This window comes from Phlebotomus papatasi, chromosome 2 (genome assembly GCF_024763615.1).
Source record: "Phlebotomus papatasi isolate M1 chromosome 2, Ppap_2.1, whole genome shotgun sequence".
Taxonomy (NCBI): domain Eukaryota; kingdom Metazoa; phylum Arthropoda; class Insecta; order Diptera; family Psychodidae; genus Phlebotomus; species Phlebotomus papatasi.
The window spans coordinates 5,213,535-5,239,054 of NC_077223.1; the positions used below are offsets into that span (position 1 = coordinate 5,213,535).

Genomic DNA, 25,520 nt, shown 5'->3' on the forward strand with positions numbered 1-25,520 from the left:
TCTTTTTTAATTCACGTAACCCCTTAGTTCTTTACTGACCGTGTCCAATAAAAATACTGCTCCTTTTGTCGGAGTTTAGAAAGTATCCTTCGTCAAGTAATAATAATAATAATATTTTTATTACACTTAAGCATACACGATTGATACAAAATCCATAAAGCAATAAAGCATTAATCTTCTTGCGTTCGCCGCCGTCTTAGTGTTGATGACCAACCTCCAAAGCCAAATGGCGGAAATGCTTCTTCACAGGCTGTATAGTCTTTTGTCGTGATAACAATCTTTAATTTAAACCTTTTATTTAAAAGGATAGTCCGGTAGTTGTCGGATGGGAGAAGGTTAGGCTATTCACCATTTCTTTTTTAAATTGTTTTACTTGCCTAATTTAAGATTTGCTGGCCAAAATTTAGCTTTTACTGCCCGCTCCACTAACTAACAAAGGGTGTTGACCTGAGACTTTTTTAGCTCTAAGGCTCAACTGCTTTAATTTCTCAGCAATTAATTTAGTTGGGAAAATTCTTTTTTAGGATCATAATTTATAACCTTTAAAACCATTAATTTAAGCGTCTTCAAGAATAACTGCAACTGGTTTTTGTTTAGAAAACTTAGATCTTTGGCAACTTGACTAAATCTCTCCGATTGAGACAAATTAGAAAACCATATTATTTAATTAAGTCTCAGTTATCAATATATTATATGCTTTTTTAAATATCTTTTGTAAAATTAATTGAAAAAATAAGTGAATGAGATAAATTCGAAGTAAATCGCAATAAATGGTATTAATAAACTTAAAAATTAAAAAAAAACTGGATTACTGAATTGCATAAAATAAATTTAAAAAAAAAATAAAATTTTTGATTTTTAACATTATCGTAGATGTGGATGACTTTGCTTTGTACCCTGCTGTTCGTAATCTTTTCTTTAATTCTAGTATTTAAGGATGATCGTTATCGATTGGACATGATAATAGGATCGATGAAGATGATCCTTTTGTCCTAGAATTAATGAAAAGCTTACGAACAGTAGGGTGCCGAAAGCATCCAGGGAGGGCAAAATCACCCGCATCATCTACGGTACTATTAAACAGTCTTATAAGAGTACAGATTTAACCCAGTTCCCGAAGGTCCTAAAATCCTAAATAGTGCTATCTTTAATAATCCAATTCTAAGTCAACTTTTTCCAAAAATTCCTAATTGATAAGAAATTAGAGCTGTTAAGCCATATGGCAAAGTCTTAAGTCTAAAGCCCGTATTATGGACAGTAAAAACATTTAAGCCACTTGAAAATTTGCAATAAAAAAATCTGCTAATCAAAATAGCTATTTCCTTGGCAAAGTTATCAAGATCCAAATCAAAATTTCGCAATTAAGCAAATTTGCGTGAATAAGATCCCTGCGAAGTCCATTACTCCAGAGTCCAGAGTAACATTTTCCGATATTACAATTTTCCAAATTAAAAATTTCAGAGCATTAATAACAATTTATCTCAGGTAAATCCAAAAAAATGTTCTTAACTGATCTCTTTGGATCTTTAAATAAGAATATTACATATCTTGTGAATTGCAGAGCATTTGAAAACTAACCAATTGCAGAGAGATGATTTGAAAATAAGAGGCAAAAAGGAGAGAAATGCGCTTCTTCGACAACCCGCCGCGTGATTTATTCATTTTCGCATGATGAATGCCACACAGTGGGTTATAATTCAGTTGTCAATCACATCAAAGTATTTGTTTAATTAATTCAGTACCAGATTTTTGAGATGAGAAGTCTCTTCTGTGGTGTTTTTTCCGCAATTCCATCATCTGCAAGAAGTTTGTAACCTCTCGAATGGTGAGATCAAGAACGCGCGAGGAATTCGTTACGGTTTAATTTTCCCTGAACAATCAAAGTGCTTGTGTACATTGGCAATTGTTGGGCAATCGAACCCCCTGTGCTTGGGTACCCTGATAAAATTACCCATGGAGCACCATTAATCGTCCGGGTGGAATAAATTTAATATCAATCAATTCACCTGTTTGTCTCGGCAAGATCTCTGCATCTGGATGCCTCTGTTTCGGATTGTTGTTTTTTTTTTTGGTCACCATCGAGAGGGGGAGAATTTCATCATTGGACTGTGTCTAATAATGGCTGATGTGCAGCAAGAGCCAACTCTGGCCTCAATTCACAATTGATTGTGGCAACGATATTCGCGCCATCACCGTAAACGATCGGCAGCAACACCTTGTACAATAAATAAATAATTCACTAATTGTCACCATCCATCAGGTAAAGCTTGGCAGACTCTCGCTCACGGGCCTCAACACGCTCTTTTCTCCGGCAGAGCTTTTCATTGATCACCCAAGTGTATAATTATCATGTGTGGAGATGAGAAACAAACGATAAGATTGTTGGTGCTCTTACTTGATGATCGTTTGCTCGCCTGGACTTTTCCTCCCTTTTTCGCGCAATTGTAAATCAACAAGATACCACGCTCATCGTACTCGTCCCCAAAAGAGGCGCTTGCCAGATCCATGGAGGTGTCATCAAGGGACATTCACTTGATTTGTTGTACATTTTGATGACGTATTTCCCAGGTGACTTATTCAATTTGCAATTGATTTATTCTCAAGTGTTCAACCAGTATTTTGAACAATTTGCATTTTGCAAACTACATTTCTTTCAAATTGAAATTAAACTTACTCATGGGAAACATTAAAATTCAAATTTACTTGCAACCAAACGTCATCCGATAAGTCCGATAAGCCATGTCGATCGACTCGTTCGTTATGAGGATATACTCAGAAATCTATGCAGAATCTACGCAAGCCAAATCTAAAGAACAAGCTCAACGAAATGTCGATCAAATCGAAATGTGATCGATTGTCTCCATAACTCAGTCAGTAGAGCTCTTGTCTAGATAACAAATGGTCCCCTGTTTGATACTGGATTTACGCTTTTTATCCAAATATTTCTCACTTATTCAGTATTATTAATTTAGGGTAGATAACCGATTTAATGCTACCTTTAATAAATTGGTATATTTTTCTTTGATTATCAAATGAGTCATGGCATTAAATGGGTCATCTGCCCTACAAAGTCATTCATTTTTAGAGCTCGTTTTAGAGTTCCTGATATATTGATCCTTGGAAATTACAAGGGGTCAACTCACTTTTTTCCTAATCTTTCTAGTGCACTTAGAAAGACAATTTAATAAATTTTCAGATGATATAAGTCATTAAATTTCGATATGAGAAAAGTTTTTCAAAATTTTAATCTTTTTGATTATTTGCACAATTTTATTTGAGATAAAGGGGCACTAGTAAAGGGGCATTAGTTCAAATTTTTGTGAAACAGGGGACTAACTCAAGCAAGTTGATCCTTTGTCATTCTAATTTCAGCAAAATTTGCACATAATTTAGAACGACAAGGAGCTAACACATTAAAAAAAAACATATTTTGAAAGGTAAAAATATAAAAGTTTCGATGTTTATATTAGTGCTCATACAAATAGAAAAGAAATAAATTGTTTTTGTTTAGTCATTAAATTGAGATACTTATTTACACAAAGTTGAATCTTTCATGCTGTCTCCTGAAAAATGGCCGAAAATTAGTTGGCCCCTTGTAATTTCCAAGGAGCGATATCAACATTTTTAAGTTTACATAATATTTAAAGTCCAAAAATGATATATAAATACCGTTGTTGCCATAGATGAAGGCGATTGCGCTCCGGGTGTGACTTTACAGCCCTCTTTTTCGAAAGCTTTGCATTAAATCTAGGGTTTAAGGATGGTCCAGCGATCATAAGGGCATTTAAATATTGTCTAAAGGTTATCCTCAAGTGCTAGAATTAAAAAAACAAACCTTACGAAAGCAAGGGTGCAAAGTCACCCCTTAATACCACCAAGATATACGGTGTATTTAAACTTTAATTACTGAGAAGTACTGTTCAATTAAGGCAAACTACAGGCTTGAGTTTAGCTAAGATTCTTTACATTTTCTTATTTCTTTGCATTCAGTAGTTATTGAAATCGTGTACCTATACCTAGGTTTGCATAGATGTTACTCGCATGAATTATAAGCTTAAAATAAAGAACTGCTTTTCTGGTGTGAATCACGCATAAAATCGCTACTATTTTACCCAGTAAGAATGAGAAGATCACCTGTGATCTATTGTCATCCTTTACACAAGTTTCAGACTTATGGTATAGGCATATGCCTTAACTTTTTTAATTTCTTTTCAGGCAGTATTTCGACGGATCAGAATACGAACCGAATAACATGCTGGGTATAGAATTTTTAAGTTTTGATACCTCTGTAACTTTGGGTATAATATTCATAGGGAAGGTAGAAAGTGCCAAGGAGTACCCAAAAAGCGAAAAAACGAATTATGCAAAAAATCTACTTATTCGACTTATATTTTGGCAAGTTAATTTTCCGGTAAATTTTAACTTAAGACCTTCTACACATTGGCAACCAGGGGTATGACATTTTCTAGGTTTCCCATATGTTTCTAACGCCAAATTGGCAACTTACATAGTTTTGAAGATATCTCGTGAAATGTGTACGAAAACAGGAAAAAATTTGCACTAAAACTGGTCGCATTTTTCAGAGCTAATGTTACCCCTCTGTTGGCAACAATTCTTGTCAAAAAAAAACAATTTTTTTTTGAAAGAAAGTGCTTGGAATGCCATAGGTAGAAACATAAAAATTCTGTCAACAATTCTATTTTTATGAAAATTGCTCCCAATGTGTAAAGCCGTAAGGTTGGGCATTTAAGGCAATTAAACCATTTGATACTGGTATAAACATCAAGTTTGAATCTCGTACATAAGGATAATACCGCTATTTACTTACCTAAATTGTCCTACTATTAATGGTCTTGGTCTGACTCGGCTCGTTTTCACTCAATCCTTTTACCTACCCCTATTCTGCAACGAGCTGAAGTCCCTATCGAAATCTAGGTCGGTCTTGTCATTTCAAAGCGTACAGCCAGCCTGGTCCCTAAGGACGTTCTAGACTAGGTCACCTTGGTCCCTGTGAACCAGTTATCCAGCCAACCTCTAAACCTCGCCGTTTGCAAAATCGTTCTAACACCGTTAAACCATTGTGATACAATTAATCAATTTTACGTAACTAGTGCGTAATTTTACAAAAATAAATGCTCAATTAATTCAAAGCTTACGTGTACACGATATAACGAAAACTTCTGAAGGAGCCAGAAATATTTCGTCTCAAAGTCTTCAATGAGAAGACTGAACGTTTCAAAGTAATTGAACTAATACCGATTTTATACTGAACGTTTAACCCATTTCCCGGGCTAACGTTTCAAAATCCCAAGTAAAAGGCAATTTCTTAGTTTTTCGAAATCTTGGATCTACACTGAGAGAAATCCGAAGAAGTTAGAATAACATTCCGGAAATGTTCATTTTACCCATAATACCGCATAATACCGGGATTGAGTGTAATCGGTTATTTTAGGCTCAGTGTTAAGTCCTTATAGGGAACACGAAATTCAAATATTTAGCAAAACCTGAAATTTGGCAAAATTAAGCTAGGAAAATTTTCGTTTTCGGCTTCAGTTTTGAACAAACCTAACCAAGAAGTCAAGCGATTTTATTATTTAAATAAAAATCATTGCATAAATATAATTTTCACACACCACTCAATATTTATCTGACTTGTCAGATTGGACACAATGTTCAAAAGTCAAGTGGAGCCATCTCTTGTCCAACATGATATTGTCTATAAAAAAAAACTTGCTGTGGAAAAGCATCAAGAAAGTCTTCCCACCTTGGATTTAATTTGACTTCGAGTGACAGTTTTTGCTATTTGCTGCTAAAGATCATTAATTGAGGAGTGAATAATCAAATGATGTTTTTTTTCGCTAAATCCATGGGAGATCTATTTGAATGGTGACATGTTATTCAATTTGCTGGGAGGAAGACAATAAGGGAGGTGAGTGGAGGAAATCGTGTCTGTCCTTGCAATGGGCAATTTGAAAGATTGATCATACTGCAAGTGATTTATCGAAAAATCCGAGGTAATTGCAGCCCTAAATAGATCATCTTGTTATTTATGACTGAACACTCAATTGGCGAGATAAATTATGCATTTTTGCTGTCCATGATTGCCCTAAATAACCAATTTTGCCACGATTTTCCCACTGATGTCTGGGACGCTAGTGGAAGGTGAGAACGTTCTTTTGATGCAATTTGCTAGAAATTTGTCTATGCAATCTCTTTTTTTTCTAGATTTTCGAGCAAATTGTGAGAAGAATAGCTTCTGCAGGGGCACGAAAATTTGACTTGTCATAACGTTTTGTCAAATGATTGATTAGATATCATTGTGTGTTTATCCTTAGACCTCCTCTTTGTCACATTTCCCTCTTCAACACCAATCCATTCTACTTTGCACCAATTTTTTTTTACCTTCCAACAATTTTTTTCCTGTTTGCCAGTTTGCGAGAGAGGAAAATTGTGCATGATCACTGAGAGATTGCCCCAAGAAGTCCATCAATCAAATCGATCGATCGAAGACACGAATTTAATGGAAACACTCCCTCCATACCATTTCCTTCCCTGACTCTCCCTTGGCCAGACCCCCACAGATTGTCCATGGCAAAAAAAGTGTCTTGGAAAAATATTGTAAAGTTGTAAATTAAATAGAGCGTGTACTTCGATAGTTACGAGATCGCACATCGTTACGCTGAAAGAATACAAAATGTCCATAAATTCTTGTGCCATTGTTAAATGTTGGCAAATATAGAAGAAGAGAAGAGAGAGAGACATGAAAACAACAAAGACACTTGCACTTCTTCGCGAATCACGGTGTGTTAGCAACAATTGAGAATGAAATTGAAATTGCCAACGAAAATCCAATTCAAATTCAATGAAATTCACTTCTTTAGCGATCACTGGCATTTTTTTCCAATCCCACTGAGCAGAATGGTTGAGAAAAAGAGCAAATCGAGGTGAAAGTGGTGGCTGAGTGCTCGAAATTTGGAATTGTTTGATGTAATATAGTTTTACTCCAGAGGTCGGTTATCAAGGCTAAGACGGCGGCAGACAATACAAAATAAAAATCGAAAATAGAATTCCTTGAACATCAAATTTGAAGAAAAATTCCTAACATCGATTAATGACAATACTGCTCTCCCTGCTTGAATCCCGAGCGAGTTCAGTAAATAAAAAGCGCAGGAATGGCAAAGTGACTCTACAAATTTTCACTTTCATTGAATTTCTGCATCAATTCCCTGGCAAAGAAGACACAGGAGGACGAGATCAGAGAAAAAATCAACACATTGTCTCGTGAGACATTGCATGAAACTCGTCTCTGACCCTAAAAGAAAAACGAACCGGATAATCATTCGATCCGATTCAAATCATTTGTCATTCCAGGGGGATCGTTTCTTCTTCCAAAACTCTCAATTGTGACGAAGTGATTTTACAAATTTTACCAACAAAAGCCAATCGAAAAAGCACTTTTTTTTCCCAGCTCTATCATTCGTCAATGAGATTAAATGCATGATTTATAGTGTGTTCTGTGGAAATCAATGAGATGGATTTAATTGTGACAAAAACACTAAAGAGGATCACAAACTGATCTACCATATAAATATTCATACATTATATACTTTGTGTGAATTCTGGGACTTGAGAGAGAATGACTTTTGAGAAAAGATCTTCTCACACTTGTCTATATTAGAATTTATGCATTTTCGAAGAGATTCTCAGGAAATAATCACGGAAAACCACAAAACATCCACTATTTCTCACCATTTGCGATTGAGAAATATATATCGATCTGGCTAAGCGAGAAATTCATAAGATAGAATTCTTTAGAATCTATTTTGCCATTATCGCGTGAAGGCAGCTAAAAGTGGAGCACGAGGAAATCCTCGTGGAAATTGAAAAAAAAAACTATCAATGAAAAAACAGAATTAAAATGGAAGATCGCGTGAAAAACTAATAAAGATCACTAGAATAGATACAGTGTGAGATTTTTCAATTGAACGGCGATTGCGAGATGATCGCAAATAAATCTCAATTGATAGTGATCATAAAGTATATCAAAAAGTTCAAGATCAGCCATTTGAAAGGGGAAAAAATGGCTCTTGTGAAAACTTCACAAAAGCTCAGTGGAAGATCTTTTTAACCAGATAATGATAATGCTGAACTCGTGAAAACGCATCTGGAAATGTGAAGTCTATATGGGTCGATTTTTTGAGAATTTAGGATGTATTAACCACTTTTTGCCAGTTAATTTTACTCAAAGTACTCTTTTATCTCTCGAACTCAAAGTCAGATGAAGGGGGAGAAAAAGAGATTAGATTACTCAATATCGGCTATCGATAGATAGATAGAAACATAAATTTATTCATCAACAATGCTTTGAGAGGTACGGTTTCTCTTTAATGAGATTTCAGCATCCACCGCCGTCTTAGCAACTTCTACTTTTTGATCTACACCAATTTAATTCACTAGAATTAAAAAAAAAACACTTTTGAAATTTCAACTGAGATGTTACGATGTGATCTCTTTGACTTAGATGGTCAGCAAAGAAGAGGAGAACGAATTCTCTTTGCATTGTGCTTTATTGTGGAGGGAAGCTTTCGTTCCACACTAGTTCCACATGCAGGATCGTATTTTTCCACACCAATTTTCTTTCGGAACCTTCCTTTCATTCTGAAATACATTTTAACTTTAAATCTCTATCGCTCCGGTAGACTTTTAGATCAGAAAAATTTCATGAAATCAAAATTAACATCCCTTTGTTTATCAAAAGCTTAGCATATGTCTTTCACTCTTTCGCGCTCCAAATTCAATTGAGCTAAATTTAATTTATTGTAATGTTTGAAAGAAGAAGAAGAGTGCGAAAGAATGAGATAGACATATGCAATGTGTGTGAGAAAGAATGGGGTTCGAATTTCGACTTCATTACGGCTCCAGCATACTTTTAGAACAGGAAACATTCATAAAGTCAAAATTCATATCCCTTTCTTTCTCAAACGTTATGTATATGTCTATCCTACTCTTCTTCTTCTTTTGAACATCACGCCAAATTAAATTTTATTCAACCCTATTTTGAGTCCGAAAGAATAAGATTCATGAAAATCTCTTTACAAAGAAAGGAACGCGAATTTTAATTTCATCATATTTTACTGCTCTTCTGACAAATATTTTATACATTGCAATTATTTGGGCATACTACTTAAAAAGCAAAAGAAAAAACTTTAGTACAACTAATCTGTGACCAAAATTACCGTTATTAAATATTTAAGTGGTGAAAATATATTTTAATTTGCCCTTAGGAGCCTCCGTAACCCTTAACTAGAAGCTTAAAGTCTATATCTTTTAGAATATCAAACTGAAATTCAAATGAATATTCCTTTCAAGTATCAAAATTGGAGCAATAATTGCAGTAAAATGGCCAGTTATGGCTCCGGCACACCATATCTGCATACCTCTATCTCATTCTTCCGCATTTCAAATTCGAATGAGCTAAATTTAATTTGGGGTGATATTTGAAAGAAGAAGAAGAGTGCGAAAGAGTGTGGTAGATATATGCAAAACGTTTGAGAGAGAGAAAGAGATGCGAATTTCGACTTCATGAAATTTTCCTGACCTAAAAGATGTGTCGGAGCCATAGATATTAAATTTGGTCAGTATGTAAATAAAGTGAAAATCATAATTTGTAAAGCAGATCAGTAGATCCTGGAGATTGATCGTGCAATCGACGTGATCTTGGAGACTGATCGTCATGATCATTGCAATCCGTGCAATCTTGAAGACTAATCGCGTGATTAAGCCAATTTTGAATACTGCTCGCTCGATCAGGGCGATCCTGAGGACTAATCGACACGATCTGCCGATCTGCCACTCCACGGTTCAGTCTTTCAAAGATAAATAACGTAATTGGATGAAGAAACTGGCGTGATATATATATATATATATAGGGGACTTTCCGGTGATGGCCAGTGGATTTGAAGTCATTTCACAAAGAAAAACACCTTTTCAATTTTTCCCAGAGCTTTCGGTCCTGGAAAAAGGTCCATATCCTAGACCGAAAGCTCTGGGCAAGATTGAAGAAGTGTTTTTCTTTGTGAAGTGACTTCAAATCCACTGGCCAAAACCGCAGAGTCCCCTATCGATAAATCACCTATTAGGCTTTCAAAAAATAATGAAATTGTTCGCTATTTTGGATTTCGAAACCTTAGATTAGAAGTTTAAGTCTCTGATCTAAAGCCTGTGTTATTCCGTGTCCTAATAATTTCAATAAAGGCGGTAAGAGAGTGGGAAATTTTGAGTGATCACAAGAAATACTCCTTTGGCCACTTTTTGATAACTCAAGCAGACATTTATGGATTAGGGGGAGGGCGAGCTACTTTGAGCTGTGATAATTTATTTTGATACACAATTGTTTTGTTTATGTAAATTCCATTAAGTTAAAGCCCAATTTCCTTTAGAAATATGCGACACAATCGTATAAAAATGTAGCCCTACAGCTCAATGTAGCCCCTCCTCTCTCTAGATTAATTATTGTTTTGCATAAAGCGGCGACAGGCGGTTAATCTCCCCTACAATAACGAGATCGAAAGAACGTTAATGAAGATCGCACGAAAACACGTATTTCGGTGAAATATCGCTGAAAAGTGATCAACTGGACAAAAACAAGCGATCGTGATAATTCTTTTTGGTTGTAAGAACAAGTGGAAAAAAAGTACCAGAGATCTAAGAGTGATTGTCTAATCCACGGTGGAAACAGGAAACATAAAATCATTAACGCAACAGTCAATCAATTGTGTCGATACAGCAATCTTGCGAAAAACTCCCTCAATCTCGTGTCTGCAGGGATGATTTGTAGGTCATGTGAACAATACTTGGACTTGATTCCATCAACAATTGCAATATTATTTCCATTTTTGTTTCTTCATATCCCATCAGCAGGTTACTTTGGCAGCTGAAATGGCCTGAAGTGGCCCAGGATGCAAGATGTTTGATTGAAGTTCTTACCCATTGGTAGGGTATTAATTTGTCAACCTGTGATCGCGCTTCGGATGACTTGATTTGCAGGTCTCTCACCTAAATTATACCCTTCCTGCTGTTGTGCTTTTGCCTTCTTGGCAACTTTGGCAACAATTTGACTTGTCTTGTTCGGGTGCCTCAAAACATACATAAACTTCTTGGCAACTTTGTCACGCCACGGCAAAGAGAGACACAATAAAACACCCAACACACGTCTTATTGTTGTGTGGCGGTTTTTTTTTTACTGTCTCTCTTGTACCTCCAACTTCATGCTACAAACAACCAAATAACATGGAAATTGGGTACACAAAACAGTTTCACTTTTCAACCTTGGGTACAAGAAGTCTCGTGTGGCATTTGCCTGAGAGACACAGAAAATAGCCCAAGAAATTGGTGCAATTTTTCCGCGCCACAGATCGCATGGCTATTTGACAAATTTCCACGGTGTTAGCTTGCAAGAAAATTCAATTGACCCGCGAAGGTGGTAAGCAGTGCAATCAATGTTTAAATACCTGCTTAGTAATTTATTTGGTTTTATTTCCCCTGTTTTAGAATGTAATAAATTCAAAATTGCAAAAAATGGTAAATTTTATCCATTCTCCATGCAAAATGTGAGGTATCTGTACCTTTATCAAATAATTTGAATTTTATAAATAGAATGTTTGAGAATTTTATTGAAGCTTTCAGGATATTTAAAGCTTTCAAGATTTTTAAAGATCGTTAGTTTATTTATTTTTTATTTTATTTTATTTTTATTAATCATTACAGACAAATGAACAAGTGCTTTCAAAACCAATTTAAATATTAAAACAAAAATATTTAACTTATAATTACATTTGGATTAAAAAACGAAAATAATATTTAATAATGATAAATGTAAGAAAAACATTTAGAAAAGTTTATTAAGTTGTTTGTCAAGGATTATGTTAATAATAATATATTAGATAATGACTTTTATTGAATACTCTCAGGCTTGCTTAAAATTTAAATTTCCCGTATAAATGACTATGCAAATGATTCCGAATAAAGTTGTACTTTTAATTGAACGTTTTCGATCAACTTACTATAAAAAAAACATTTTAATAAAGTACTCAAAGTTTTACAATATAAAATTTGATGGCGCTCACATAACAGTTTTGCAAGGTAAACAATTTTTTTCTAATTATACTAAAATAATTAAATAAAAAAAAACAAGAAATTCAGTACTGTAGATGGAGGTGATTATACAAGGATGGTTTTTAGACCGCTCCATAGTGCCCTTATAGTCCTTAGACCATCCTTACACCACTCTTGCATTAAAGAAAAGTTTGCGAAAGCAGGGATGTAACTACGATATATTTAAAGCCTGTATTACCTACTCCAGACATATTTTTAAAATAAATATAGGGAAAGTGCTCATAATTTTGGACAGCTTCTAATTTTGGACACATTGAGGGTAAAATAGGACACTAAAAATTTATTATTATGGTTTTTTTCCAATATATGATGAATAATAAGACCTATTTTCTCTGGAAGGAAAGGCTCCTTACTTGAATTTCTTGTTTGCTTAAAAGTTTGTCAAATAAGATATTTTTTCGCGAATGAAACTATGATAAAGGGCTTGGTCAAATTAGGAAATAATATCCTTTTGACGAACTATCAATGAGATCCATTTGACCTATTTCACCAATCCTTGTGCCATATGCAGACTTATGGCTGAAGTCGGGAGACTTAGTGAGCAAATTACTTTCAGGGTAGTAAAAATGCAAGGCCATAAAACCAAAAACTTTATACACATAAAACCCATCAGTACTTCACTCCTCAGGATATTCGAATACTATTAGTTCGTGCTCTGCTCCATATCCATATCCTTTGGTGACGAACTCTTTTTTCTTCTTGTGCAGCTTCTGTGAGTCGCCTGACTATTACGTTCAATAATTGCATTCGCTATATTTTCAATCTTCATCCTTTCAATCACGTGTATCCCTTTAATACGTCTGAAGCTTTTGGAGTGCCCTGCCACTCTTCCTGCAGTCACGAGGTGTCGATTTCACATCCCGCGATCTCCAATATCGTCAGCCTTAGGTATCTGGCCGAATTTCTGCTTCCGAGTTCATCCATTAGGTCTTCGAGTCTCGTTGAGGGAGTTACTCTCTGGAATGTACTCCTCTGGAATGAAGTCCCTAGAGAGGAAAAACGGCGGCTTATTTAAATTTTTTCGTCGTCTTAGTTTGCCTGTTTTCCTCTCACCTAAAATGTCAGAAAGTTTTCTTTTTTACAAATGATGCAGGTGATATATACAACTTGAGAAAAAGCATTTCCATCGTTTGGTTTTGGAGGTTGTTAACAACCTTAAGACGGCGGTGGACGCAAACTTTCCTTTCTGACAAATCTATATATTTTTATATATGTATTTTTTTGCTTTGAAGAGCACCTGCTCAAAGGCATTGGTTTTTTTTTAAATAATTAAATATAAAAATAAATAAATAAAATCTAGTTGATGATCTATTACTACTAAATTATTTATACATTACTAAAAATTATTTTTTTTACAGATGAATTCTTTAATTTTCATAACTGTCAAACATCTCAGGGATCTCAGGGCACACCTCTATTGCAATTTTTCGTATTTTGTTTATTTTTTTTTAAATTTTCAATTAAAATCATAGAGTATGACTCCAATAGTGTCAACGTTTAAACATTTTAAACACTAATAAAAATATATGTAAAATTCCGGAATTAATGTCAAAATTTTGAACTGTTCTTGCTGTTGCCAACTAATTATTTAAAACAAAAATTTACAAAAAAAGAGAAATATACATGCTGACACATGGGTGTTCTACTGCATTAATTCTAATTTTATTAATGTTAAAAATAAATTTTCAGTAATGCTCAAAATTCGCTGATTTGAGAATTTTTATATCTTTTAATAAAAGTAACTTTTTTATTACGTAAACTTTATGAATAATGCGAAAACTTATAGTAAAGTTTTATATCAGTAATTTTTAAACAATAATAATAATAGCGATAAAAAAGCAATAGATCATACTTAATTGCAAATTTAAGATTCTGACTAAAATAGAATTAGGTATAAAATTAGAATGTTGCTACAACAATTTAATTATTTATTATCCTTAAATTGTAAATATTCAAATGGACCATACTTGTCAGAAAATTGGCAATTCTTTAGGACAAAGGATTATGCCGCCTAAAAGCTTAGGAATTAAAAATTTAGAACAGATTTCAGCGCCAGTCGCGGAGGAATAAGGGAAAAGTACCTATGCTTTGCACGGTCCCAAGCTTCATAATAACTTTTTTTTTTTAAATAAGGGTGCGATGAGCCACTTTTATTAAAATACAAGCAAAATTTAGTGATTATGGAGCTTGGGACCGTGCAAAGCATAGGCATTTTCCCCTACAAATTTCGGAATTTTGTCTTTTTAATTTTAAAATACTTCAAGTACTTGTAAAAAAATAACTGTGATGTTATTCAAAGACCGTCAAGCAATTGATATGCGATCATGTGCGATCGCGAGCGATAACAAACCGATCGTTAATGATCGCGAATGATTGTGACTGTGCAATCATGAAGATCCAACTTGCGATCGTGTGCTCCAAATGTCTCCGTATACGAAAACCACCAATAAAACTGCTTTAATTATTTTCTAATTGCCTGGTAAGAAAACACGAGATCTTCTTCTTTTCAATATTGAAATTATGCGAAGATCATCTGGAAGAATTCTTACCGCCGTTGAATCGGTTTGGTTGTCATGGTATCAACAACTCAACCACTTCCACCTATGAGTTTAAATTGAATATTCTCCACCATTTTGATGTGATCTCATGTCAAAATTAGTTATTTATTATCAATTAAGGATCGGTGCGCCTAGTAATTCGATACTTAAAATATCATATTTATGCGCGATCAACTTGTTTAAGTATCTGTTGATCGTTTCAGTGCTATACCTGAAAGTGTTGAGCATTAAAAAGGCAACAGAAGAGCACCAAGAAAGAGAAGACTCCAACAAGGCTACTTATAAATTGTTGAAGTTAATAATTTCAAAATCAACGATCTCTCTAAAACGAAAAATTTTCTCTCTTTGCTTGATCTTGATACCATCATTTTTCTACCACATCCCAACTTCTTAACATTTTATTCAGATGCTTTTGCACTTGAAATGGATTTTTTTCCCACGTTGAAGATCAACAAAAAGAGCCCACATCTCCTTTAAAAAAAAAAGAAAAATAGAGGTCAATCAATTGTCTTTTGCAATTTTTCTATTTTAAGAAGATTTTACAAGAAGAAAAAAATGTGATCGTAGGAAAAGGCCGAAGGAGAAAAAGTTAAAGAGATGTGCAGATGAAAAAAAGGAGAGATATGAGATATGTTTTCAATGGAAAAGTGTTAGGTTATGAAAGAACTCGTTAATAATTTATTGTTGGTGATGTGTGACTCGTATGAGTGATATATACGATAGTACCAATTAATACACATATGAGATCACAAGAATAACTCCATGAAGATGCAACACACAATAAATTTATTCCAACTCTCTGCCATTTGTGAATTGAACAAATTAAAGGCACTCGATCATGCCATAGCCACAGGAGTTTTCTCAGTGTTTTGCCAAGTTATATTAAATTGATGATCTTATGTGATCTACCTATGGAATAATTTTCTTGTGACTTTTTCACAATGCACCATCTTTATCAGCCAGCATTTTTAGCTCAATTCTCTCAAGGATTTTTTTCTCTACAAAACCATTTGCCTCAACCTTAATCGACATCCTCCCCATGATCGCAACAATCTCTCGACACTTTTCCATGCGATCGAACGATCTTGCGATCATTTTGTGAACTGAGGGATTTTGAAATAGGATTTCAATCGCTTTTGGATTGTTTTCACAATTCGTGTAATTCGAGATGATGATCGTGAATTATGCACGCAATCCACTTGAGTGATCGTGTGATCTTCTGCAATGAAGATCACACAAATTTCTTGTGATTTTTTCCCTATTAAATAGAAATCGGTGGTGATCTTTCGTATTTATGGCGTTTATTTAATGATCTCGTGCTAATTTTCATTTTTTTTCTTTTTTTGTGGTTATCTCGATCACTTGATCACTTAACACATTGTCCACTAATTGAATGTTGGAAATATCTTCATGAACTGAAAGGCTGTAAACGCTGTAAAAGCTTCTTTCAACTGAGGAGAACTACCCAAGTAGCAAAAGTAAACAGTAAAGGAATAACTAGTTTGGTCACAGGTATATTATCAGGAAGAAGTTGCACGCAATTGTACGACATTGTAATAAATTAGGAAAATTATTAACTGACCAGATTACGACCAGTTCACGACTTTGTTTTGACTAAAACTATTCTGTCGCCAAATGGCACTTAGTTTCTGCTAGGTTCTCTGTTTTATTTTTTAATACTTAAAATCTCAATTTTATATTTTTAATAAAATTTGTTTAATAAAAATCAAATTTTGAAAAATATCGAATATCCTGAAATAGAAAATATAATTTTCAATTGCATAAAAAATTTTAAAAATTTCCTAGCAACACTGACTGAGTGAACTGATATGAACATACTTTAATAAAATATTGAAAAAAACTACCATTTAAACAATTTAGTTCTTTTATTGTACTTTCAAATCGGTAAAAATTACCTGACTCTGATATGACTGGTTTTTCGTGTACAAGAAATAGTCAAAAACTTATTCCTAATTGGAATTTTAAAAATTAGTAGTATTCGCGTCGAATTTGGGTCACAGAATTACTTAAGATTGAATTAGTAATATAATCGTTATTTTACGGTTTTAAAATTTACTCTACCATGGAGTAACAAAAACAACTAAAAACGACGGTCTTTTTCCGTACAAAAAATGATGCGCCAAAAACAATGCATAGGTACGGAAACGACGTACATATTTTGAATGAAGATGTCAAGTGTATCTCAAAATATTGTATTGCCCTACTACCGTAGAAATTATTTTCTCAACAACTCTTCGCGTTTTCTAAAATTTTCTACCAGGTTCCGTGTGGAATTCTCTATTTTTCCTAATTCACTACTCACATTTGCGAAGATTTTTACTGTTCGACTATTGCTTCATTAAATTATCACTAAATGGGTCTAATTGACACAAAAAATTTTGATCACAGAACACTCAAGAAACTAGAGCAAAATCCTGATCCACAAAATTTCATTTTCAAAAAATATAGTTTGTGTATTTATCATGCAAAAAGTTGCTCAATTTTGACTTAATTCTTGTTGGCACTGTACTTTTTCGAATCACAGCACACATCTATACCAGGGGGGGGGAGCTTTTCCTCCCAATGCGCATTATAAAATTATTGAAGAAACACATGAAAATACAAGGGGGAGACCTTAGTCGAAAGATCGTGTACACCACTTCCATCACTTCCTAAATTTCTATGGAAAACGTCAGAGGCTTTCACACTTCCGGAAGTGTCATATGTACTTTCCAGCACTTCCAAGCACTTTCGGCATTTGAATTTCAAAGAAATGACTAAAATTTAATTTGAATCTTCTTAAACACGTTTCAAATATCGTTCGTTGAACGATAATTTAAGTTTTCCACGAGAATATTAATGAGAAATTGAAGATAATTTCGACGAAAAACGACATAAATAAATGTAAAAGCTTTCAAGGTAAGCTTTACTTCCGCTGTATGCTCATTACACTTTTTCTAATGTACTTTTATTCTTAAATTAATTAAGTGAAAATCGCAAAAATCATTTCATTTTTGAAACTTCCACTAACAGAAATAACAGAACATTAACCAATAACAGAAATTAAAAAAATAAATAAAAAGAACAGAGGTTAGGTACTCTCGATTAGTGACACAAAACGATTCAAAAGCTCCCGCTTACAAGTTAATGGGAGTTCATTCCAACAACTGACTCCCCCAACGAATCAAGAGTAACGCAAGATGCGACCTACCGATCTCGGAACGAATAGACACGAATATCTTTCGGATCTGTCCATAACAGGCGACAGATAAAGTTAACAGCTCGAAACTTAAGGTGCTCCAGCAATGCCCGTCCCAGAATCTTGGCGACCTAATATCGCTCCCTTGCGAAAATATCAACTAATGTGTGAGTTTCACAGCGCTGAGTAATTCTATTTGCCATTTGACAAGTATTTCCCCTCAGATATACCCAATGAGGGGTAGATTTTTTATAGAGACACTGGAAGTCACTGGAAGAGATCATTTTAGCGCGTCATATTTTAGTCGTGAGCGAGTAATCTCAGAGTTATTAAGACGCCAAATGACTTTTGTAATTACCGTCATATTATTCTCCAAATTCCGTCATTCGACGCTCTGACGACCGCTACAGGACTCGATTTTGGAATCCAGAAAACATATCCAACAGTAATCTTACTCAAAATTGCTGTTTGGGGTGCCTAAGCCTTAGGTTTGAAGCCAATATAAGAAGGCACTGGACTGGACACTGAAGATTACACAGTTTTTCATTTTTACACTCTTAGAAAAGTTTAGACGTGATTACTAATGAAAATTAGTTGTTTGGGCGATTATTATCAAATCTATTTAAAATAGTTCTTATATTCTTAAAACATTATACTCATAATAAATTTATTAGTAGTGAGAATATAAGGCAATATTTACGTGGATAAGTTGCGGCAATTATTTCATAATGCTTTCATACAATTATATTTGCTTGTGTTAATTAAATGAAATCATTATCCCAACTAATATTGGTCACTAATTCCTTTTAGTTCTCACAACCAATACAAATAGATGGGCCTATATTTTCATAAAGTTATGACTACTTTTCTAATAGTAAAGAGTGGTTTTTATTTTAGTAATGCGTTGAAGCTCTTTCGAATTTTAAGCAACTAATAAGAAATATGCATCACAATGAATGCTATATAGTAACCACAACTAATATGATATAGTTATTACAGCCAATAGGATGGCTATCAACCCCATTTATTTAGTAATTGGAACTAATATGTTATAGTACCCATTACTATTTTGATTTAGTTGTGATAACTAAATGAAAAGGATACTTTAACTAACTGTGGTCAACTATTTCATTTAGTTACCCAAACTAAATATATAGTTGGGTCTATATTTACTATATTTTATAGTTCTAATAACTGCATATGAGCTTGTACGAACTAATTTTTTCTAAGAGTGTAGTAAATTGTTCAACTAAAGCATTAATGATATAAAAATTTCATTAATATGAAGGAAGTTGCAAATTTTGGGATATTAAAAATATCTAGGGGAAAATAATTTTCCTTCGAACGTTCATGCCTTCGAAAGATGTGAATATTGTTTTATTTTTCCTAAGAGATTTACACATGATTATCACGTAATTAACAATAATTTATGATAGGCTAAAAGTAATTTTTAATAGAAATGTGTAAGTTGGTGTAAGTCTTCTAGGAAAAGTAAAAGAAAATTCATTCACATTATCCAAAAGCTTGAGCGTTCTAAGGGAGAGTACTTTCCCCTACAAAGTCTACACTAGCGTAAACAATGTGTCGGGATGTACCAACGAAATTGACGAAATATTTTTTTAATCTGAACAAAAATAAAACGAACCTTAATGTAATTTAATTTTACAATTGATTCAGGGAGCTAAATTATATTGTGGTAGGTTCAGTTTCATTAAAAATATATAGGGAAATCCTATTTCAAAGGTACCCCAATTTAAAGGTGCCCTCTTTTTGATATTTGTTTGCCCATTTTATCCTTTTCAAGTCGCACAAGGGTCTTATTGTATCGCCAAATTGGATACTCAAAGTAAAGTTATACCAAAATGTGCTACTTGGGTACAACTTCTGACCCCAATCCAGTGCACTTCTCTCAAGCGATGTTCATGTGATTTTTCTGATGTTGAAGGGAAGGAAAAAGCAATTGCCCAACATAATGTGAATTTCCTCAGAGCTTTTAGGCATCGAAGAAAATTTTCCAGACTCATGCACTTGTGCCACATTGAGGCCTCATTCTGGTTGAGGTTTAATTTAAATCAGAGATGGGTGTTTTGTGTATGAAATATCGCAAAAGGGGCCCATCAACGTTAAATGTGTAATCTCTGAAGCGTGCACATGTTACTTGAAGGTATTAGGAAACACAAGGACAGTGTGTGACATCACTCTAATATATCCGGTATAATGAAATGGTTGGAAAAATAGTAATCGAAATAAGGCAGAAATTATACTAATCTCGCATGATCGCGTTTTTCACGTTCTCTACCATACATCATGACTTATGTTTTCTTACAATACTTGAATATCTGGTGAGATACTTAATGCCAATTTTGAGTATTTTATATGACTCTCATATTGGCAAATCTTGAGAGAGAGAATTGTTGGAATTTTGTGAGGTTAATAATCAGAAAATAAAATGTCTCTTCTGGCTTTCTTCTTGTGCGATGCCCAACAAAAGATGGTATGAAGTGTGATTTTATGCAGTCGGAAACACAGTTAAATATTATTATGCAAATGAAGCTGAGAATTTCATTAATGAATATGCAAATAGCCAAGTGTATTTATGTATATAAGCGGCTATTAAATATTTAGACTCTATCATTATGGCACATTATAATCTTAGGAGATTATTATGAAATACTGCTGAGCTTTATGGTCAGTCTGACAACCACCAAATCAGCTATATATTGGTTAATTCTTTCACATTGAAATTATCTACATATTCTTATTGGATTTACCTGTTTGATTGTACCGATTTTGGGGCGAAACAAGACAAATTCTAGAGTGATTTTCAACACCATCAACTCACCCAAGCTATGTCCATTCAACTGAAATAGATTTGAATTTGAATTTGAATGAAAGCAAAAGACATACCATTTTTCAAAAAAAGAATTGCTATCGATTTTTTTTGGGTGTTTACCTTTGAATTTATTGGAAGAAAAATTGCCAAAATGAGGCTATTGGACAACTTGACAAATTATCTGAGCGACAACTATCTGTTTAGTGATATTTAAATTAAAATAACAGGCTTTTTGGCAGAATATCAACAATAATTTAAATGTCAGAATTATCGAAAGTATTTTTCTCCTAAATTTAAATTAAATTTTATTTAACCCATTGAAACCCACGGTATAATACGTTTGATATATTTCACGTAAAATATATCATTTCTATCGATTTTTCTTTGCTTTTCCCTTGTTTTTGGAGTATTGAATTTTAATAAATTATACAAGTGTATATATCGTCGGTTGCATCGACAATTATCGTATCTGAAATTCTCTTGTGTCAAGATTTCATTCGAGAGGGGAACTCTGTATCGTAGCTTCCACTAAATTCAGATGTAAAACAAATGCAGATACGACAATAATTGATCCAACTGACGATATACAAAAGAGATTCTTTCACCCAGCGAGTACCAAGTGTTAAATGATTGCAATTCAGCTATAAAGTATTAAGTATTAAGTATTAAGTAATTTTAAGCACTTTTTGTTCGAGAACTGCTAACCGGTTAGCATATTTTTGCTGATTGACTTAGCAAAAATATGCTGAAAGCACTGCCTTTTCAAGCTAAATTGGAGATTAAGACATATTAAGACATATACTATATTAAGATCACAATTGCTTTAATTTGATAATAGTGGACAAATCCAGAGTGTGGGCGAAGCCTGAAAGCTATCCCCTACTTCTTTGGCAGAATTGTTTTCCCAAGAGATTTTAAAAACTATTCAAAATTGTCTTAAGTTTAAAGTAGGGGAGACTGGGGCAAAAAGTCACAAAACGGATATTTTATTTTTTTATAAGTTACCCGAGCTCCCCAGAAATTTCTAATTGACGCAGTTTTATAGGAAGTTTACCACTCTACAACTTTGTGAAAGTCATTTTTCTCTATTTTGTTAGGAAATACATTTATTGAGCTGTTATCTAAAGGGTAATTTTGCGATCATTCTCAGAATTTCTGGGGCAAATAGTACCAGGAGGGGAATTCTGTAACGCTCTGGCAATGCCATATGACAAATTGGGTTCGAATCTTAGGAGAGCTTTTTCGAAAATGCGATTATGTAGCCGTGACATTGTCATTGCAGCTCACGTGACATTGTCAGAAGTCACATATTTGAGATTTCTGGCAATTAAAATGTTAATGAATTTTGTTAAACAAATCAACCAAGACAGAGTGTATTTTCATAAAATCATGAAGTAAAGGGATTTCATTAAAAATTCAATTAATTGCATTTTCGAACTCATATGATGACAAAAAAAAGCTCGAATGACATTGTCAGGTTTCGAACTCACGCGTGTCAATGCCACGAAAATTACAGAATTCCCCTACAGGTATGAAATATTATCACATTTTTATTTACTTTATTACTGGCTTTCGTAAATTTAAAAAAAAAAACAGAAATTACATATTTTGATAGGAAATTATTTCTCTACACCTCTGTAAAACACCGTTTTCTCTATCTGAACGAGAAAAGTGTTTTTCAAGCTATTTTAGAAAAAAAAACACTGAAGAGACTGCAAATCGATTGACCAATCCATACAATAAGCGGTGTCACATGACATTGACATTTCTTTTCCCCGTGATACATTAGAAATTGCTTTGGATTTTCTTACTTTTTGCTACATAGCAAAGAATCTAAATCATTTAGGAGACATTCACCATTGCATCAATTTTAAATAATGGGAAATAATTGATATCTTCTGCATGGAAAATATTTCAAAAATAGTGCTAAAAATTTAGTAGAAGGGAACCGGATCTCGTCGGGGGAATGGAGTCACTCTTGGAAAAACGACAATCCTTTCCAAAGCTTTCGGCTCGGTCTCCAAGCTTTCATCAGTGGTCAAATCAATTAGTAACTTCCAGAGTTTTGTCTCTTAATCTGTCTAGGGATCGTACAGGGCATAACAGAGGATGTGGGGGCACTCCACTAACAAAAACAATTCAATTTTTCTCTTAAAAATTTGGCACAAATCAAAAATTTTTCACACAAATTCTTCTGCTTTGGCAACTTCTTTGTGCACACTGCCGAAAGCTTTGGAAAGGATTGTCGTTTTTCCAAGAGTGACTCCATTCCGCCGACGAGATCCGGTTCCCTTCTAATAAATTTCCCTAACGTCGGTTTTCAATACTAAAAATTTAGATATCTTTTTTATTTTCTAAATTCCTTGTTCGAATTCGAAGAAGCTAGCGACAATGAAGAAGGGTAATGGAAGCTATGAATAGAAAAAGATTTAAGTCGCTATCTTTTTGCCCCAGTCTCCCCATTCTTTCGAGGTTTACGTCGTTTTAGACAATTTCCCACATAGACTATATTACACGGAAAAAAATGTTTCGTTGAATTATTAGAAATGTTTGTAAAATCCTAGTGGGAACTTACAAAAGGCCCGTAAACCGTGTAATCCACAATAAAGTCCGTAAAAGTTTGTAATTCTTCACAAAATTTGTTCGTAAAATGATCATTTGATGAACATGTTTTGCTTTTACGAATTTTTGATCAAACGATCATACATTGATGTCTGTCACGCAAAATTTTACGAACAAATGACAAAATGTTACAAACATTTTTCTGTGTGTTTACAATCATTTTTGAACAAATGTTTGTAATAAAAGAGAAAGTTATTCGTCAAATGATCATGTTACGAACAATGTTTGTAGGAAAAATACAAATATTTACGAACAATTTTATGAAATAATTCTCTGTGTACTAAAAAAAATCCAATTATAGATCATCATCAACAAAATCTCTAATTTTCTTTGCAAATTTGAGAAACTAGTCTTTGTAACGCTACTGAAAATAAAAGAAATAATAAATACACTGAGAGAAATTCGAAAAAGTCAAAATAACATTCCGGAAATGTTTATTTGACCCTGCAGTATTGATCCAAAATCGGTGTAAATATTACCCTTTTTAGGTGTATTAGGGGTTAAAGGTACCCATTTTTATGTTATTTTTACCCTTAAAAAGGTGTAAAATTAACATTAAAAAATGTTAAAATATTTTTACACCTAAAAAGTGTTAAATTTCTGAGGAAAAAATGTTAATCGCACCCTCTTTTTTTCTCAGTCTAAGAAAAAAATAACAAATTATGAAATAATATTTTATTGAATTATATTGTCATCTTTGTTTTTAAATCCCATCCCTCATGCGGTCATCTCCGTCTTAGCGTCAATTCCAAACCACGGGATGAAAATAATAAAAAAAAATCTCTTGGTTGTTTATTTCGGGAACGTGCATGTACGTAGCTCATTTACGTGGTAAGACGAATATGTTTCCCCCTGAGGTCATATTCTGCATACTCCTGATAATTGTCATATGAGTATCCTTATTGGAAATCATGCTGACCATCTGACAGTTTTCAAAAATAAAAATAAAAATGCTTAAGTAGGTCAGCTCCTATTTTCTTCAACACCTTATACCTTTTAAAAAAGAAAAGTATTAAGCAAAGTCACAAATAGCTTAACTCGTGATTCTTGTCGCTAAATATCTTCGTGTGACAATTCTCACTTGAATGTACACAAAGTCCGACCCCTACAGTCATATTTTATAGGCTTTAATTGAAATTGTTATTTATATTCCCATCTGTTGCATTTCTTATTCGTCTTTTATAGATCTATCAATTAAAATTACCAAGATTAAATTTGTTTGAAAAGATTTTAAAAGTGTCAATAAGTTTGCCAGAAGGAATTCCAAATTGTAATTTATTTTATTACTTAATAAAATATTTAAATGTGTCCAGTGGTACTGTAAGCAATAATTGAACAATTATAAATTGAGTTTGAAGCTTGTTTAAGTCGATTCACTCCCAAAAGCACAATCCTTGAACTTTTGGTCTTCTTCAACACCCTTTTTTTTGTTGCAAAAAGTGTTCCAGTAGAAATTGGCGTAATATTAATAATTTCGCAACCCTACTTCATGGTATCCCATAAGAAAATCGTTTGCAATACGGGAAAGAAGTGGAAGATGTTGATGAGAAGATGCCTCTGCCGGAGATGGAAGAATGTTTGGGTGAGACTATGGAATGAATTACAACTAATAAATGTCGATTACTGTTGAGTTATATTGCGTTTGCCTAAACGAATTGTTCTATACGTTTATTATGAAATTGTTCTTTTACACCCCAACACCACCAATATTGTTATTCTTTAGCACATTTGCGTCCAAAAGGCCATGTGAATGGTGTGCATTAATTTGATGAGTCCGCGAGGATAATTATATTCCATGGCGAAATAGTTGGATCTTTTCCTCGCCTGGGAGAAGATGCCCCAAGAAGAATTGAAAAAAAGGGGGAATATGTGAGGGAATTTTTGTAGTGTTGACGAACAAAATGCGGTTCACTTTTGTCTGGGCAACAATCAATTCTTTTGGCTCTTTTTCGTCCTGCCCTTTTCATTCCAAAGCTCCATGTTTTTGATCTTAAATCAACTTTGAGGAGTCATAAAACGTCCAACATCTTCGGGATGCATTGGTGAAAAAGGCAACAAAGAGGTCAATGTGTGGTTGGGTTGGAAAAATAATAATTTCTCACTATTTTTGCCATCTACCTTCCCATTCCCAATC

At 33.8% G+C, this 25,520-nt stretch overlaps 1 protein-coding gene across 1 annotated transcript in view; it reads left to right on the forward strand.

Moving 5' to 3' along the window:
- LOC129802225 (knirps-related protein) overlaps positions 1 to 25,520 on the forward strand; it is a 76,479-nt gene that overhangs the window by 43,853 nt on the left and 7,106 nt on the right. The gene's annotated exons all lie outside the window — the stretch shown is intronic.